A 20,877-nucleotide genomic window follows, 5' to 3' on the forward strand; every position below is an offset into this window, starting at 1 on the left:
TAGAAATGACATATTTGATTAAAACTTCATTACTTTTAAAAGAATATTATTTATACTACTTTTCAGCTCCATTTTACATTTTTATCACCTGCCTTCATCGCTGTCTTAACTATCAATGTACTGACACCGTTTACCCATACCAATTCAATAGTCAAGTATAATAACCAGGATGACTATTTGTGTTTTTCCTTTTATCATACTAGTTATATTAGCATTAAGAAATATGAAGCCTCTAAACTTAGTTCTTATTAAGTTTCAGTATGGGTCCTCACACTTTTTGGTTTGAAATTACATTATTAGTAGTTGTTGAGACCAACCCCAAACACTTTTTAAAGTTTGTTTTAGATAAACGGTGTTTACTATATTAGAAATTGAAACAAACATTTCCAAAACATGTTTATTGTATATTAACATAAATATTATGGAAAATAATGTTAATTTTGAAACAAAAAAAAAAAAGTGAGAAAAGTGGCATTGTTTTACATCTTTGCAAATCTCTTTAATGTCTGCCTCAATAGGAGATTCATGGGGTTTTATCCCCTTCTGCATTGGTCTGTTGTGATGTCATATGTCATGTAGCCTTTAGAAACTTCCTCTGCATTCTTGTATGAGAAAAAGAGTGTTAAGTGCAAATGATGCTTTATTATTATAAGAAATATGGTTCTGACCTTGTGAATCCACTGAAAAAGTTTTGAATATCTAGGAGTCCTTTGACCATACTTTGAGAACCACTGCTACTGAAAATTATTATCCTAATCATTCAATACATCTTGCTTTTCTCTCAACTTCACCTCTCTTATGATCAGTCGCTTGTGAATTTTTACATTCCAGCGCTACACTACTGGATTTCTGATGATATCTAGGTCAAAATATGGTGTTAAGAGTTATGTCTAACTTTGCGTGTGTAATACCTCTGCTAAGGAAGCTTTCACTCATCTTCCAAACATTACTCAGATGTCACTTTCCCTGTGATACATTAATCACTTGCTTTTCTTTTTCATTGTGTGTACTTCACAAATACTTTTATTATCTCACAACCAGTCAGATATTTATTACAGTTTGCAAACTAAGGTGTGTTTAAAGTATTACTTTATTTCCTTTAAATAAAACTGATTTTACTATTATACTCTGACTTTCTAAATTTACAAGAAATTATATCTCCAATGTGGTAGGTTCTCCTTCCCCAACCTAATGTCCGTTCAGAATCTGAGATGCCTACTTTGTGTCCAGGGAATGGACAGGAGTTTCTGATGACTGGTGATGGTCCACACTGACATTCTCACTGGCTGTGCTTACAGTAGTTTATTCGACTAACACTTTTTAGCTGTTTTCATGCCATGCTTGAGGTGTCAAATCTCTGCTGTGCCTGGTGACCAGCCCACGACCATTCTTTGAGGCCTTGAAGCAATGTCCCATTACTGTTTGGATCTGTACCTCTGGGCCCCACCAAACAATAGTTTAAGGGGAACCTCAACCTAATTCCTGCTTTTCCAAGACTCTTTTTATCTTGTCCCAAAAACTATTATGCTCAGTAGGTATAGAACTTACAAAACAAATTTTCAGAATTCGGACAAGCTAACTTTAATTTATTTTTAGTTATATACCTATTCCAAATACGTGAGGCTTGAGGCTTACTACTTTCTTGAAGAAGAGGCAGAAAAAAGGTAACAATATGGGAGAGGGAAAAGAGCAATAATTAATATACTAAAGTTTACTCAACCATACATATATTAGACATGTTATTTTATTTGATGAGTATTAGCTTTGTATCCCTTTATTAGTTTTGTATCCCTTTCCCCAAAATACATATATACACGCATGGATGGACACGCATGCCAATACTAGATGTGAAGTCCTGATGTAGGTAGATTGTAGCGCCAAGCATAGTGACCAGCATGTATATAATAGGACCTATATAAATGCTTGTTAAAGTCATCTAGAAAACTATAACTACAGTATTTTTACCTGCAAATACATTGTTTATATCTTAATTTTCTTTCCGTTGTCTTTTTTTAATAGATGGGTTCTCATGATGTTGTCCAGGCTGTAGTGCAATGGCTCTTAAGAGGTGCAATCACAGTGCACTATAGCCTCAAACTCCTGGACCCAAGCATTCCTCCTGCTTTGGATTCCTGAGTATTGGGGATTACAGCCAAGTGCTACTACATCAGCTTTGTCTCTTAATTCTCTTTGAAAAAGCATGTAAGCTATAACTTGTTCTTTATTATTTGAATTGAGAGATTGAAGGACTAAAAGGCCATATATAAAATATTGATACCCTTCTTTAAGGACTTTAATATAGTAAAACAAGTTATTAATATACTAAGAACATTTACTGAATATCAATGCATTTTAGACTCTTTGTTGTGGTACAGGAAGTATGCAGTAGGTAGGCAATGTGTTTTCTGATCCAGAATTGTTTATAAAGTAAAATTTCCTTGCCAGCACTGGAAAATTATAATGAACTAGCATACTGAAGTATGTACACTAATCTATTTGTCTACTGGAGTTTCTTCTAAGCATTAAATGAAATGATATTTTAAAATAGCTAGTACAGTATATCATGGCTGTTAGAATCTGCTCAATGAATGACAGCTATTTACTTTACTTTTTTATTTCCCTCTGACTATAGACCTTGTGGGTGTATAGCACAGCTAGCTATTATACAGCGATGAGGAATACCAGTACCTGCTGCTGCTAATAATTCCTTGATGGTTTATCTCATAAAACTAGTCCCAGATTTCAAAAATGTTTTTGAATTTAGGAAATGAGTTAATATTCCTAGTTGTAAGTATCATCTTTGATTTTTACAATACAGATTTTTTGTTGGCATCACTATTGAAAATACTTCCTTTTGTCTGACAGTAAATCAAAACAAACGCTCATTGTGTTTATTTGCATGGTTACATTAAATATGTTATAAAGGCCTCTTTTCTCTGAACTTGGTCTAAATATGCTTTTCATTCTTAAATAGTTACAGGAATAGATGAGTTTTTCCTCTATTTGTAGTTCTTTCAATCCCAAGTTTTGTTCAGTGATCACTATCATTGAAATTCTGAGATGTATTTCACTTTTACACTCACTGTTAACTTGCCTAACTTAGTTCATCTAAGTTTGTGTGCAGGCCAACTTTGACAAGTAATTTAGAAGGTTGTCATATTTGACATGAAACTTCTGCGATCATGGATTTTCTACTCTATTAATATTGTCAACTGAGCTGTTTTCTGACATTCTAAAATAAATGTGAGCTGTATTTACTATTATTCAAAAGACAGATCACTCAACTCCTCTGAATGAAAAATATTTTACTGGCTAGTGAGGAAAGTTATATTCAAAAAATTTAGTGGGATGATCATTCAAATTCCCATCAGTATAATTTAATTGGAATTTTCTTTGGATATACTTAAATTTAACTATGGTGTTGTTCTTTCTTAGGCTAAATGAATACAGCAATTTTTTTTTTTTAACTCCAAGTCAAGAGGTTTTAGGCTGCCTTTGTTCATTTCCATTTTAAATCAGCTAATAATTTCTCTAAAGGTTGCAATGTAAATGTACCATGGGAGGCAAGCCTCTCCCTCCCCACTACCACTTGATGGAGAGGGAAAACTCTTGAATGAGTCTTTACATTGAGCAGAGGCTTTCTTCCAGAATGAAAGGTTTCTGTCAATGCAGTTCCAGGAAGTTTAACTGTTTGCAAGAAAGTGAGTTCAGCAATCTCTTAATCAGCATAGAATAGTGGTTAAAAGCAGGTTCTTTATAGCCAGATGTCTAGGGTGTACAGTCCTGTCTCTACCACACTGGACCTTGATTAAGTTACTTTAACTCCCTATGCTTCCATTTCCTCAATTGTGAAAGGGGGATAAAAATAAAGCAACCTCATCAAGTTGTTATGAGGTGCAAATGAATGAGTTTTCATTTCTTATTTTTAAAACATTAGGAATTATGGCTGGCACACACAGTAAACCCTACATGCGTTAATAATTATATAAATACATGAAGTTATTTATTACTAAGATATGCCAAGTACTGGGTTTAGAGAAACAAGAGAGACAGACATGACTCTTGTTCTTAGGAAGATTATAGTCTGGGCAGCAGGGAGTCAGTACACGTGAATAGACTAAGATGCGGGAGGGTGCTGCAAATTTCTACAAGTTAGTGTAATGTAATGACCTATTTTCCTTCGTCATTTGTGTTAATTCCATATGCTTTACTCACATGGCTTCTGCTGGGGCTTCATTTCTCCCACTATGAACAGTGAACTTATTCCATTGCATACCCTTACAAGACAATTGCCATCAATCTGTTCAAGAATGATGGTGTCCTCTGCTCATCAATATATTTATTAATGCCTCAGAAAAGGAAAACTCTTAGTCATTATTTCTTTTAGTTTTTTATGATCCTATTAATTATTATGCTCTTTATTGATTTGTTGCATCCATATTCTTCTAGTATGTAAACTTTCCAGCATGTTAGGGTAAGTCTTTGTCTTATTCTCTTTTAATTCTGCAGTACCTAGGATAGGTTCTAGTATATGGAGCACTTAGTAAGGAATGAATGCATGCATGCATGAATGAATATGTCTATGTGCTCTTGTGTAAATGTTAATGTTGGATAGATTTCCAGAAAATTGAATTGCTTTTTTTTTTTTTCAGTTCTCTTAAAGAATTTATTTTAAACCTATTATACCACAGTATGTTTTATACACTGACATACAACTCCCTAATAAGATAAAGACAAAAAAGTTTATCTTATTAGAAACAAGATACACCACCACTTATTGTCTTCAAACATTATTGCACTTTAACTTTCTTAATTTGACAAAGCATTCAAGAAACAATCTACAGACTAGTTTTAACAGACAAATAACACCTGTAAGCAGACATGACTGTCCTAAATTGTTTATTAGGTATGAATTTTACAAACTTTACTTATATTAGCGGTAACGGTGGAGCTGGAGAGTATTGCGCCTTCTCCAAGCTGCCCGGCGAGAACCACCAATAGTGTGGTGGAACTTATGGCCCTTTCCATGGCCACGGCTCTTTCGGCCTGCAGATGTCAGCCCACGCATCTCCCTGTGCTTGTGGACTGGCTTGGTGATCCATTGGGTGTCAGGATTTCTTCTGATAGCTTTATGGAATGGATCAATGAGAATAACCTCAAAAAATTTGTATGTGGAATCTTCTCCAACCCAGTAAGAATTCAGAACTCTCAGAGCCCCACAGTGGCGTCCAGCTCGCTCCTCTGCGACGGACTGAAGGCTTCGAGCAAACTTTAGCTGGTTAACACCATGATGGACAGGCTTGCCGTAAGTTGCACCCTTAGGAACCGGGCGTTTTCGGCCACCACGGCGAACACGAATCCTATATATAACGTAACCTTGCTTGGCCTTGTAGCCCAGTCGGCGCGCTTTATCAGGCCGGGTGGGGCGGGGAGCCCTGTGGAGAGCAGAGAGCTGGCGGTACTGCCAGCAGCGGACCCTCAGAAGAAAGCGCATGATATCAGACTGCTTCTTTCTCCATAGCTCCTGGATCTACTTGTATGCACCCATCTTGGCTTACCTGATGGCTGCCGCCAGACGGAAAGAAAAGAGCTGTACTCCCACAATCCCTTTTCTTGAATTGCTTTATCTAAAGTTAGGGGCATTCTAATTTTATGATGTTCCACCTAATTATCCTTCAAATGGATTTTACTAATGGACATTTTCATGAAATATGTATGAGAATGCACGTTTCTATAAATTTTTACCAATACATTACCTTAGTTGTATTATCAGTCAATATGTGAAAAATATTTATATTGGTTTAATTTGTATATCCTTGATTGGTAAATTTGAGCATTTGAAAAAAATATATATATATATTTTAAATGTATATATATGTATACACACACACACATATACTGGCCCTTTATATTTCTTTCTCTGTAAATAGTCTGTTTACACACTTTGCTAATTTGCTTATTAAAAAAAAATACTGATTTGTAAGAAGTCATTTTGTTCTATGGATGCTATTCATGATATATTGGTTTGTACTCTACAACCTTTATAAAACCTTGTGTAGTTATAGTATTTTATCTGTGGTTTTAATTGTATTTATAATATAGCATATTTTCTTATTTTTGAATAACAGCCTAGTATTTTTCTTCCCATTTTTAAGCATTTGTGTATTGTTCTTGCCTACTGCCATAGCTTATACTCCTATACTCTTCAGAATAGGAAAGGCAATCACCAGCTACCTTGTCTTGTCCTTGATCTTAGAGAAAATGTCTTAATTATGTTTTTTTTTTTTTTCCTGTCGGCTATTTGTTTTTGCATGCTTTTTATCAAGTTTAGGAAGTCAATTTATTTTTCTACTTTGCCAATAGATTTTTTTAGAGTTATGGATGGATGCTTAATTTTATCACCATTTCTATTGAGAGTAATATATGATTTCCTTTCATTAATATGCTGATGTGATGCATTATATTAATTGATTTGTAAAAATAAATAACCATACTTGCACTCCTGGAATGAACCCAACTTTGGCATAGCTATTTTATTGTTATTGTTTTTTAACTTTGATTGACCTCAGTTTGTCTATATTTTGTACCTAAATTTTGTACCTAAATTTAACCATGAGTTTTGATTTTGTCTTTCTTGTGATGTTTTCATTAATTTTTATTTCAAGTTTATGCTAATAAGTGACATTTACTTTCCTTTTATTTTTCTTTTAATTTCGTATTTTCTGTATATTACTATAATCATTGATTAATGATTATATGTATATGTTTATATATGTATGTGATTTCAACGACTGTGAAAGCATCCCCAAAATCATAGGGAAAATTAATTCTTTTAGTACTATTTGTAAAATAGAACCTAAATTTTCCACTGATGTAAAATGCCATTTTCTTTTCATATATTAAGGACATATGCTTCTGTGTTTAATTTCCATTTCATTGATCACCTTTCATCAATAATATATTCCTTAATAATGACTTTTTAAAATAAAAACTCTTTATGGCTAAAAGACCATAACACCATCTCTAACATTTTGTTTGTTCAAGATTATCTTATGGATTAAATACTTAAATGTAAAACCCAAAACTATAAAAACCCTGGAAGACAACCTAGCCAATACCATTTAGTACATAGACAGGAGCAAAGATTTCATGACAAAGTTGCCAAAAGAAATTGCAACAAAAGCAAAAATTGACAAATGAGATCTAATTAAACTAAAGCACTTCTTCATAGCAAAAGAAATTAGCGACAGAGTAAACAGACAACCTACAAAATGGGATAAAAATTTTGCAAACTATGCATCTGACAAAAGTCTAATAACCAGAATCTCTAAGGAACTTAAATTTACAAGGAAAAAACCAACAACCCCATTAAAAAGTGGGCAAAGGACATGAACAGACACTTTTCAAAAGAAGACATACATGCAACCAACAATCATGAGAGAAAGCTTAACATCACTGATCATTAGAGGAATGCAAATCAAAACCACAATGAGATACCATTTCACACCAGTCAGAAGGGCTATTATTAAGAAGTCAAAAAATAACAGATGCTGGCAAGGTGGTAGAGAAAAAGGAATGCTCATACATTGTAGGTGGGTGTGTAAATTCTTTCAACCACTGTGGAAGACAGTGCAGTGATTCCTCAAAGGCCTAAAGATAGAAATGCTTTTGACCCAGCAAACCCAGAACCCAATACTGCACATATACACAAAGGAATGTGAATCATTCTATTACAAAGACACATGCATTCATGTGTGCATTGCAGTACTGTTCGCAATACCAGAGACATGGAATCAACCTAAATTCCCATCAATGATAGACTAGATAAAGAAAATGTGGTACATATACACCATGGAATACTATGCAGCCATGAAAAGAATGAGATCATGTCCTTTGCAGGGACATGGATGGAACTGGAGACCATTATTCTTAACAAACTAATGCAGGATCAGAAAACCAAGTACTGCTTGCACTTGTAAGTGAGAGGTAAATGATGAGACCACATGGGCATATAGAGGAGAACGACACACATTGGGGCCTTTTAGAGGGTGGAGGTTGAGAAAAGGGAGAAGATCAGGAAAAATAACTAATGGGCACTGAGCTTAATACCTGGGTGATGAAATAATGTGTACAACAAAGCCACATGACAGAAGTTTACCTGTGTAACAAATCTGCACATGTACTCCTGAACTAAAAATTTAAAATATAAAAGACTATTAGGACTGGACGTGGTGGCTCAGACTATAATCCCAGCACTTTGGGAAACCAAGGCATAAAGATCGCTTGAACCCAAGAGTTCAAAAAAGAGTATCTTGGCTATGTTTTTGGCATTTTACTCTTTCGTATGAAATTTATAATACATTTTCCAGTTACAGAGGGGAAAATACTAGAATTTAAATTAGAATTTAATGTATTCTATAATTTTCTTGGGAGAGAATTGACATCTTCATAATAGTGTATTTCTCCTTGTTTTCCATGAATATGAATAAGACTTTATTTAGGGATTCTTAACTCTCTATCAATATTATCTTAACATCTACATTATGGTTGTTTCTTCTTTTGTTAAGTTTATTTTTAGCATTTCACACTGTGTGTTACTATTTATAATGCTATTTAAAATAAATTACCTAGCTACTTCATGCTTGAAATACATTTAATTTTTGATAAGCCCTGGTAATGAATGCTTACCACTTCTAGTAACTTATCTGATTATTTTTTAGTTTTCAATTCTGATAATTATATGAATTTTGAATAATCGAAATTTTGTTTCTTTTTTTTTTTTCCAGTGATTTTCTTTCCCCCTTTTTTTGTGGCAGACTTTTGTAAGATTTTGAATAAAAGTGATGATAACAAGCATACTTATATTTTATATTACTTCAGAGTTAATGATAGTAACTGTTTCTCATTAAAAATAAGGTTTGCTTTATTGTGATTATTTGAACATCACTTTTGTCAGCCTGTGTAAGTGTCTTTCTATTCCTAGTGTGCTAAATTTTCACTTGTTAGCAATATTAATATGTGTAAATTTCAGCAAGTAACTTTTCTACATTTATTAGGATGATTTTATATTTTTTCTTTTAATATATTTCTGTACATTCATATTTGTAAAATAAACTCAACTTGGTCATGTTGCATTTTTTTATGTTACTCTTGGTTTGATTTTCTAATACTATTTTTAGGATTATTATAGGTATGTTCATAAATGAGAAACGTCTATTTTTTGTATCAATTTCAAAGTAAGGTATATGCACTCTATCTAGTCTCTAAATTGCTCTCTATATTGAAATATCTTATCCTTGAAAGTCTATTTGAATTGGCCTATTAAAAATATCTAGGCCTGGTGATTTTTGGATTTCTTTTTTTAAATTACTATGCTAGTTTCTTTAATAGTTATTATAGTACAAGTGAGGTTTTTTTTTTCTTAATCAGTTTGATATTTAAAAAAATATAAAATCAATTTCATTTAACTTTTCAAAACTATTGACATAAAATTTGTTTATTATACAGTATGATTATATTTAAATCTCTAATTATATATATTTATTATATTTATAATAATATAATATATATTTATTATACAATATGATTATATTTAAATCTCTAATATATCTTATTTGTGTGTCTATCCTTCCACCTGACATAGGTTGCCCTACCTTCTTTTTTTATTAGCCCAACCAAAATTTATATCTATTGGTCATTTTTTGGTGTATGTCTGTTATTGTTTAAAGAGCCTATGTTACATTCTTTCTTTCTTTTAGCAGGGAGCTGTACGAAAAGCAAAATCTTAAGAAAACATGACCAATGTACAGAAAAAATAAAAGTGAATAGAGAAAAATTAGTAAGTACATATAATTGGAAACACCTATTTCTAGATTTTAAAAACTGAAATCAAATTGAAAAGAGATTTACATAAAAGATGGAGGTCTTAAAATTTCTCAGATAATTTGAATAAGCCTTCAAATAATCACCAGATTCAGTGTATGATATTCCTACTTAAGCTTATTTTCTAGTAACTATCCCTGGTAATTTGAAATAATGATCTACTGAAAGGGGCAAAGGAGAAAAAAAATAGACTCTAGAGTTTTGTCTAGGAAGGATCTTTATGATTGGCTTATTAGCACATGAAATTGACTTGAAAGAAATACATCCAAAGTCTATTAAGTTTTTGAGGAAATTGTTTTTTCAATTTCCTCAAAATTCTCCTGAGCTAGGAGAACTCCTCCTAGCTCAAAAAACTCCTGAGCTAGGAGGAAAAATGCACTCAAAACAATCCTTTGGCTCCTACATTTTCATAAGAAAGAAACAACCAGTGTAAGATGGATAGTTCCCAAGGGTAAAGAACAAGCAAGTGTTTCCCAGGGAGCAGAACCTGAGGTCATGGAGAACAATAAACAAGGAAGTAACTTTTGGTCAGGAATGTGGGTCTCATTAAAGAACTTTCCCCACAGTAGAGCAAATCAGGTGTGTCTCAGTAGGGGTGCTTTGTAAGACCTATCCAGCAGGATTGTATGGTTATTATTAAGAGGGGTGTGTTCTGTGTTCTTTTTTCCCTTTCTTAAATGTTACTTTTCTGCTATAGTTATCTTATCCCTGCTCTACCACTGACAACATACATAAGACTGATTGTTTTTATATCATGCTTTGCAGGACCACAACCACCACTCCCAGTCATGATGGAGAGGAGTGTTCAATACCCACAGATCCTGAATTTTGAGCTAATTATACTAAATAGATGGGACTTAGTTTTGTCTGCCATGGGGTAAGCATATACTACCTGAGGGAACAGGTACACATGAATATTTATTATTACAATAACTGTTTGTGCAGAACTTGCTTACTGCTCACCAATATCCTTATTCTCCTCTAATTGATGTTAGAAATAGACTTTTCCTAGCTTCTCTTGCTTTTTTGTGTAGACATTTCCTGAGGTCTAACCAATGTAGTATAAACATAGTTGATATATATCATTTCTAGACTTGACTCATTAAAGATTCCCATGTATGATTATTTAAGCTTTATTTGCTTCCTGTCTAGTGGAATGGAGAAGACTGCCAGGGAAGTCTTGGATGGCATAGGGTGAAGATGGCAGAGTATCTGTTGGCCATTTGGAGGAGGATTGTTCTCTGATCTGTTTACTCTTGTAAACAAGCAATACATTTCCAATATGTGCTATTTCATATTTTGAGTTCATTTGTTGCAGTAGCTAGTTGATCTTGCCAAATAAAAGCAAGATTATTGAAGAAGTAACAGTAAATACATGTATTAATGAATTTATCCTGAATGAAACATCATTTACTTCTAGCTTCACATTATTGTTTGTAATCAATTTTATAACAATACTGTTATAACTATGTGGTCCTAATTCAATGTTCAAATTGCCCAAATTATTTTTTATGGTGAAAACAGTAAGTTTTAACTGAAATAATTAAATTCAACATAAAAACTGCTAAATAAAGGAATATTTCTGGCTTATGTCATGGTCTATTAAAGTGCATTTTATATCATCAGGAATCTGTCCTACTCATTTCCTTTGGCTTAGATTTTCTCTATGTTGATTTCTTTTCTGCACAGGTTCTCTATGGTGAAGATGGCAACTTGCTGACTCAGTCTCAGAATGCCTTAAATCCACATATTGTGGCAAGTGGAGGTCTGCTTCTCCAATATCTCTTCCAGATAAGTCTGGAGAGGACTGTAATTGATCCATCCTGAGTCATATGTCCATGTCCAAAGCAATGAGTTTGGAAAATTTCATGACACACTCCTAATTTTGTGGTAGGAGACACATCAGAACCACACAATGAGTCAGTCTTATTTATAAAATAGAGTTTCATCTTCCAAATGAAAGGAAAAAAAGTTGTAAAACAAAAACAAATATTCACTAATGGGGATCTATCTGAATTTCACCTGTAACTACAAATGACCAAAAGTAGATTTACAGTTCTCCTAGAGTGTCATGAATTTCAAAACATATACATGGAATCATAAGGTAATATCTTAATCACTTCTCTCAACTTTCTGTTGAATCTCTCCTTAATATAAAATGAGAATATTTTAGCAGTAGGAGAAGGATTATTTTTTTCATTTATAGACCTTTATCAGGCACTAATGTAGGATTGAGTTTGACCTGATACAGTGTTCTATCTCTGAGTGCTGTCATTCAGGAGTTTGATTGTAAATACAATTTATTTTATATGATACCAATATAGAGAACAAATTTACTTTTTTTTCTCATATAATCATGTAATCAATTGTTCCAACATAATCCATTGAATAGATATTGTGGCATTTCCCTAATTATTTGTAAAGGTACTGCTATTAGATATGAATATTTATATATGAGGATATGAATCATGGCTCTCTGATTTGTTCATTATTTGCTTGTCTATTCCTGTGCCAGTACCATACAATTGGTACTAATATAGTGTTCTGATATTGACAGGATGAGATGTTCCTTCTAATGCTGTAGCTTTAAATTTGTCTTGGTTGTACATTTCTTTATATTCTTCCATATACATTTGTGGTTCAGTTGTCAGCTTTGAAAATCACTTTTGGGATTTGAATTGGAATTGCATGAAATTTGTAGACTAACTTGTAGAAAATTGACATTTTTATGATATGAATTTCCACATTCTTATAACCATGGGTGTGTTATTTATTTTCACTTTTGAGTATTATTGTGGGTTTTTAATAATAAAAATAACAATCAATAAGTTACATGGTGGTTACTATGTGACAGATGTTGTCAAAGTTCCATCCATATATCAACTTATTATATATTCTTATGGGAAGATACCATTATTATCTCCATTATGCAAATAAGAAAACCGAGGTACAAAGAGCTTAAGTAATGTGTGCTAAGTCATATAAGAGTAAAGCTTTATTTGAATGCATGCAATTTGTCTCCAGAGCTTGAAATCCATTTTATTTTATCTTAATTTTACTTTAAAAAAAAAAAAAAAACTTTGGAGACAGAATTTTGCTCTGTTGCCCAGGCTGGAGTGCAGTGGCATAATCTTGGCTCATTGCAACCTCTGCCTCCCAGGTTCAAGCGATTCTCCTACCTCAGCTTCCCGAGTAGCTAGGACTACACTTGTGCGCCACCATGCTTGGCTAATTTTTTGTATTTTTAGTAGAGACGGGGTTTCACCGTGTTAGCCAGGATGGTCTCGATTTCCTGACCTTGTGATCCGCCTGCCTCGGCCTCCCAAAGTGCTGGGATTATAGGAGTGAGCCACTGCGTCCAGCGTGAAATCTTTACTAGTATCTGATATTGCCTCCCTAAGAACTTTGCCCACTCCTTAGTGATACTACCATTGGCTTAGTATTTTGGATTTTCTAGTAGACAATAATATAATATTTGCATAAAGCAAATACACTTATTATTACATTAAAATTTTTAAACTGCTCATTTGTACTTGCTTTCATAAAGCCTTAACTAATTCCAACAAAGTATTGATTACTGTGGATGATAGTGGTAAATCTTGTTTTGTACCTAATATTCTTTTTTTTTTTTTTTTGAGACGGAGTCTCGCTGTGTCTCCCAGGCTGGAGTGCAGTGGCGTGATCTCGGCTCACTGCAAGCTCCGCCTCCCGGGTTCACGCCATTCTCCCGCCTCAGCCTGCCAAGTAGCTGGGACTACAGGCGCCCGCCACCTCGCCCAGCTAATTTTTTGTATTTTTAGTAGAGACGGGGTTTCACCGTGGTCTCGACTTCCTGACCTTGTGATCTGCCCGCCTTGGCCTCCCAAAGTCCTGGGATTACAGGCGTGAGCCACCGCGCCCGGCCAGTACCTAATATTAAATAAAGTGCTACTAAATGTAAGTGAGATGCTTGCTATAAGTTTTATTAAACACTATAAAGTTATTTCCTATCTATTTTCAAGAAGTTTTTATTATTTTAAATGCATGTGCAATTTTTTAAAGTATTGTTTTACATCTCATATTAAATAAAATGCTTGTAAGTATTTAGTAAATTACTAAATATCGGTGAGATGCTTGTTGTAAGTTTTAGTAGTTAAACACTATAAAGTTATTTCTTTTCTATATTCAAGAATTTTTTATTATTATAAATGCGTGTACAATTAAAAAATGTCTTATTTGCTCTTATTTTCTAATATGAAAACATTTGTGCTTTCCTGAGATGAATGCTGTGCTCTCATGAAAGATTGTAGAGTCAAAAAGTAGCCTCTGGAGTTAAGACTTTCTGGTTTTAGGGCCTCCTATGGCCACTTACTAATTATGGGTCTTAGGAGAGTTACTGAACCTTCATAATGGGTACCAATCCTAGATCCTGTCAAAAGGAATCCTTCTCTTGGCCATGACTTTGGAAGGTCCTTTACATGACAATCACAAAAAAGTATTATTAGATCTAATTTATTAGATAACACTTGGGTGTCTCTAATTGTTATGATGGCAAATGATTAATAGGCTCCCAAAATGCATATATGTATATGTTTATATAGATACACACACAAATGTGTATATGTATATGTATATATGTATATATACACATGCTAATATGTTTATCATACATTTTATTGATATAAAGTTGTATAACACACAACTTACAAATAATAATAAAATACTCAATATTATTTCAATATTATTTATTGTAATTCTGTATAGCCAATTGCTTTTCACAGAATGTTTTCATTGACTTTTGCTGAACTCCTGTATATGAAGCCAGCTTACCAGTGTATTCACTAACAAGTGTAGTCTTGACATGAACGTTGGTTGATATTTTCATTTACATTAATAAGGCAGTGAAATGACACAGACATGTATTTGAACTTCACTTGTTCATCAGTGATGTGAGCAACTTCTTTGCCAAATCAGATAATAGGTTTAGAATAATGGAATAATATTTTCCCAATTTTTTTCTACTAGCAAGGTAGTGGCTACAGACAAGACACGTTTTTAGGCTTAATGCAAGTTATTAACATTTTCTGTATGACTTTTTAAAGTCTAGACAACAAAACTGTAAATCGAACCCTGATTTATAGTATTTGCCCGGTTTTTTTTTAATGTAAATTCTCCCAATATGGCTAATTTCAAGCTACTAGTGTGGAAGGAGATGCACAGTAGCACACCATTATATGATAGCCCCATCTCAGCGGTTAGATGAGATAATCTCAAGAGCATAGAAAGCAGCAAACTGTATTAAAGTATTTAGGAATTGATGAATTTTGAATATTCCTTTACTTTTAATATAATTTATTTAAATATAAGTTTATAAAGTCCCATTTCTAGTAGTGTCTATGTTAAAAATTGGCTTGCAAAATTTTTGAAAATTTAACAGTTCTTGGGAGCCTGTGTGAACACACTCCAACACATACATCTGCTGGCAGAAGGCAGCACTCACTGCTGCCATATGACAACCCATTGCACTAAACATATACTTTGCTACACCTTTCAGGTTCCAGAAAAACATTCTCCACATCTCTTGGCCTATGCTTTAAACCAAAAAGGTGACCACATTAATTATGAAATGTATAGATTGGACTGCTCCCTTTGTTGGAGATGGACTTTGCTCTTGAGCGTAAGGAGGATTTGAGTAGCAGAAGTGCAAAGGAAAAATAGAAGACACATTAATTAACTTGACAAATCTTTCCTTTAGAAAGGACCAGAGCAATAGGTTTTGCACAATGCCATATCACATAAATAGTGCAGAACTTCTTTCTTTTGGTATTGCAGTTCATGGGTTGGAGTTACACATTCACTAATGTTACACAAAGCCAAAAAAGAAATATTTTGCAACTCTCAAGAGTTGAAATTATCGTGAAATTGTATATGTATCCTCTACACAGAACATTAAAGACACGTAAAATCATTAACAAGGAAATGACCATTGAACATTTAAATTGCAAATAGCAATATTTTGTAAAATACACATTAATATTTAAAATTTAAAAATAAATGCATAAAATTACATTTATTGAAATAATATGATTTCAAATTTGAATATTTATCAATTGTAACTTGCATTTTATCTTTAAGTTATTTGGTATAAATGTTTACTGAACTATGACTTACTTTGAGAAAAAGTACACCACATTTAAATGTTAGACTCAAATTTTCACACAAAAAAAGCACGTCTGTGGAGCCACCACCTGATGCAGAAACAGAACTTCCCCAGCATTCCAGAAGTGTTCCACATTATGCTGACTCTTTTGGAGTCACTGTCAATTCCAGAATAATCTTTATCCTGACTTCTTACATCAGAGGTTACTATTGCTGCTGCTGCTTCTTTTATATGTATGAAACTCTACAGCCTGTCTTTTTGTGTGTCTTGATTCTTTCCCTCAGCATTGTTTGTGAGATGTATTCGTATTGCAGCACAAAGATTTAATAGTTCATTCTCCTTGCCATATAGCAATCCATTGCATGAATATGTCACTATTTTTTAGTTATTGATGGACATTAGAGTTATTTTCCAAATTTGTATTAAATATTACTACTATGAATATATGTTGTATATCTTTTGACAAATATGTTTTTAAATGTCTATATATATATGTGTGTGTGTGTGTGTGTAGAATGGTAATAATGCAATTGCACTGCATGTGTGGGTCAAGCTGTAGAACTACAACCTAACTATTTTATAAATATTACCAGTTTGAACTTCCATCAGCAGCATATGAGGTCAAATTTCTCTATACACCATACACCTGCTAACACTTGAAATTAGGTTCGTTTTTCATTTTAATATTATGGTGGTGGATATACAGTGGTATTTCAACCTATTTTACTTTGAATCTCTTTAATAACTATGACTAATGAATTTCAGCATTTTTCATATATATAAATTTGTCACTTGGATTTTTTATTGAAGAGTCTAAATATTTTTCCCTTTTGTGTTCTACTTTTTTTATTGATTTTTAAGAGTTTGTCTTTATTTCATTTATGTTTTTGTTGGATATAACAGATATATATCCAACAACATAAATATTGAAGACATTGATTTTAATATGCAAATATTAAATATTTTTGTCTTTTTTTTTTTTTGAGACAGGGTCTTGCTGTCTTGCCTAGGCTGGATTGCAGTGATGCGATCATGGCTCACTGTAGCCTCAACCTCCTAGGCTCAAGTGATGGTCTCTCCTCAGCCTCTCAAGTGACTAGGCCACAGGTGTGAGCCACCACTCCTGGCTAACTTTTAAAGTTTTTGTAGAGAAGTTGGAGGTCTCATTATGTTGCCCAGGCTGTTCCTGAACTCCTGGACTCAAGCAATCCTCGCAAAGTGCTAGGATTACAGTTGAGAGCCACAAGTTGTGAGCCCAGACTTTTTGTCATTCTCAATAGTGTATTTTGACCAAATAAATTTTAATGTAATCCAAGGTACCATTTTTTATACTATTCTTTTTCTTTCATAAGAAATCATTGATACCCAAGATCAGAAGTATAATCGCCTGTGTTTTCTAATAAAATCCTTGTTGCTTTACCTTCTATATTTAGATCTATAGACCATCTGCAGTTGAGTTTTGTTTATGATATGAGGTGTTAAGATTCATTTTTAATGTAACTGCCTAGTTGATTCAACATCATTTTTGGAATTATCTTCCTTACCTAATGTATTGCGCCATTGCTTTATTATTATATGACCTTGCACGGTATCTGTTTCTAGACCCTATTTAAACACTTTTAAAATATATTTTAGGCTTGTCAATAAAACAGTTTGTAAATTGCAGTAGTTAACAATAAGTCTTGATACCTGGTAATGTAAGTTCTCCAGCTTTCTGCCCTGAGATTGTCTTTGTTACTCTTGGCTCTTTACATTCCCATATATACATTGGAAACAGTTTGCCAACTTCTATGTAGACACACAAGTACCCACACAGGCACCAACTTGGATCCTGATTAGGATGGCACAAAAGCTATACATGAATTTGGGGAAATTTATATTATTCAATTTCTTTAAACATGCTAAATCTGGTATTCCAGTTTTTTTCTAAGTTGTGTTTTCCAAGGCATATGACCATCTCATTTATATTTTCAAACTTATTAAAGTTTACAATATTCTTAAGTTATCTCTTAATGTTTACAGGATCTATAATGTTCTCTTCATTTAAATTGATATTGGTCTCTTTATTTCTATTTTCTGGACTAGTTCTGCAAATAACTCATTAAAAGTAGTTAAAAATTCATATTTCAAATAAATCTTTAATCTTAGATGACTTTCTGCATTGTACATTTGTTTTCTATTTCCCTGATTTTACTTTTACATTTATTAATTCCTCCTTTCTGTTTTCTTTGGTAAGATTTTGTGCTATTTTTCTGTCATCTTGAAGTGGAAGCATAGATAAATCATTTATTTTCAACTTTCATTCTTTTATATGTTTTTAAAGGTCTGAGTGTTCTCTAAATTCTGCTTTAACTGCGTCTTACAAAACTGAAAAGGTTCTATCTCAATTAGATTTCAGTTAAAATACTTTTCAAAATTTCTGTAGTGATTTCTTATTCAATCTATGCATTGTTTAGGGCATTTGGGGATATTCTAGTTAGTAGTTTGTACTGATTTCTTGCTTAATTTCACTGTGATCAGAGAATATTCTCTAAATAATTTAAATCTTTGAAACACATTAAGCCTTGCTAAAGAATCAAGAAAATTATCAATTTTGGTAATTATTTTATGTGCACTTGAAAAGAATTAAAGTCTGTCATTGTAGGGCACAGCTTTCTTTTTATGTCAATATGTTGATGTTATTTATCATATGTCAATATGTATGACAATCATATATCACTATGAATCCTTTTATTCTGAATTTACCCATTTCTTCATTTATTACTGCCAATTATTGGTTCAGCATTTTAAAGCTATATTACAAGGTGCTAATATAATTATAACTGTTATGTCTTTTTATGGACTGACCATGTTATCATTATGATATGGCCTTCTTTGCATGTACTAATGATTTCAATCTTAGAATCTACATTTTCTGTTCTTTTTGTTTCATACCATCTTTTTGTGCTTGTTTATGGCTTTATTTTTAACATCATTTTATATTCAATCTTTTTGTTTTCTTAGTTTTAGGTCATGTCTGTTAAAAGCAGCAGACATGGGAATTTTTATCTCAGTTTGAAAATATTGTATTTAATTGGAGTACTTATTTTCTTTCTATTAAATATAAGAAGTGATATATTTAAATGTATATCTATTGACTAATTGTATGTTTTCTACTTATTCCACTTTTGTCTGTCTTTATACTGTCTTTCTTTTGTATGAATCACATTTTTTATTATTTTATTTCTCTTACCGGTGATACATTCTTTATTATATCCAATTTAGAAAAACATTTGGTCATTATCTCTTCAAATATTGCTCCTGCTTCATTCACTTGTCCTCTTCATTTTAGGTTTCCATTCAACAGTTATGTCCCATGAAAAAAGTGTATCCAGTCCAGCTTACAATTCCAAAACACACATGACTCTGAAGTTAATACCCTATTTTTTAGAAAAGGGCAGAATTGCTTTACTCATGATTACATTATCCTCATCAGGAAATATATTTTATTTTTAATGGTCAAGATTTAATAAAATTAATACTTTTTACTTCTTTGTCATATGTGAAATTGGCATTTTAAAAAACTGTGTGGGGTTTTTAATTGTTGGTCCAAGCTGTGAAGCAGAGTGCAATATGAGCGCTAGTGCAGCTTGGTGCTAGCGCTTTAATTTGTGTTATGACCCCAACTTTTTTACCCGCCATTGCTTTTGCACTATCAATGCAGATGTCAACAAAATGGAAAAGGTAAATAGCATCTTAGTATTAGGATGAAAAGATTTTTCACATATGCAGATGGCGTTTTAAAAAATGTTACCTTAAATTAATCAGGGTTGAACTGAATTGACCTAAGGTTATGTTTCTTAAGGGTTCTCTTCTCTCCCTTTAGCCATTTTCCTTGGGTATAGCTAGTTAGGAATTGCAACAAATTGCAACAAAAGTCTGGAATATTCCCTGGGACCTTTTCTTAGCTGGACTCTAAAGATAAATCTTTGAGTCTTCAGTGTTAACTGATATTAGAAAGCACCCTTCTTTCAGAATGCATTCAACTTAGCTTTGTAACCTTCTACCTCTTGTCACATCAGATTTTGAGCAATAAAGGTAAATCTGACAGTTTGTTTTATGCTGCTCAAATCTCCAATTTTATCTCTAGCACTGGAGACTGCTTAAAGTTCTTCTGATGTCTTTTTGTTCCTCAGTAGTGGTTCTGTCTCAGCTAAACCTGGATTTTCAATCTCTTGCTGTGCCCATTTTTGGTAAATACCTCTTGGAGAAATGTATATGTAGAATGTCAGCTTGATTTTCTATGACATTCTTCTTTTCAGAATGTTGGCCCCACTGGTCCTTCAAGCTTCGAAGCTTTCTGATTTTCTTTAAGAATTTTTTTTTTCCACTTTGCTTGGCTTTTCCTTTTGTTTTTGGTAATAGTAGTACTGAAAGCTATTACATTCTGTTCAGAAGAGGAATATATCGGTTGTAGATTTATTTATTTTTGTTCTGCTAAAGATGATGGTATTTCAGTCTTAACAGTTTTCTATCTCTATCCTTCTGTAATTTATTCTGGGTGATTATGTTTTTTGGAATATTCAGGTCACTCACTTTTTCTTTCACAAAATAAGTCTATTATTTTAATTATCTATTGAATTTCATTTTTAATAAAAAATATATTTTTTACTTTGGAAGTTACATATTTTAAAAATCACTTTCTTATAGTGTCTTTTTTTTTTTTTTCTTTTTTTTTTTTTTTTTTTTTTGAGACGGAGTCTCGCGCTGTGTCACCCAGGCTGGAGTGCAGTGGCGCGATCTCGGCTCACTGCAAGCTCCGCCTCCCAGGTTCACGCCATTCTCCTGCCTCAGCCTCCGAGTAGCTGGGACTACAG

General features: G+C 33.0%; 1 long non-coding RNA gene and 1 pseudogene across 2 annotated transcripts; one reads left to right on the forward strand and one right to left on the reverse strand.

Annotated features, from left to right (window-relative positions):
* Positions 1–4,882: 4,882 nt before the first annotated feature.
* On the reverse strand, positions 4,883–5,606 carry LOC101020433 (annotated as a pseudogene). The gene has a single exon (XR_647311.4). The product of XR_647311.4 is annotated as a 60S ribosomal protein L15 pseudogene (transcript).
* Positions 5,607–9,553: 3,947 nt separating this feature from the next.
* LOC110743332 lies at positions 9,554–12,934 on the forward strand. Its single transcript, XR_002522216.2, has 3 exons — positions 9,554–9,838; positions 10,648–10,759; positions 11,572–12,934. It is a non-coding gene; the product is annotated as an uncharacterized LOC110743332 (long non-coding RNA).
* The last annotated feature ends 7,943 nt before the right edge of the window (positions 12,935–20,877 follow it).

This window comes from Papio anubis, chromosome 3 (genome assembly GCF_008728515.1).
Source record: "Papio anubis isolate 15944 chromosome 3, Panubis1.0, whole genome shotgun sequence".
NCBI classification, from domain to species: domain Eukaryota; kingdom Metazoa; phylum Chordata; class Mammalia; order Primates; family Cercopithecidae; genus Papio; species Papio anubis.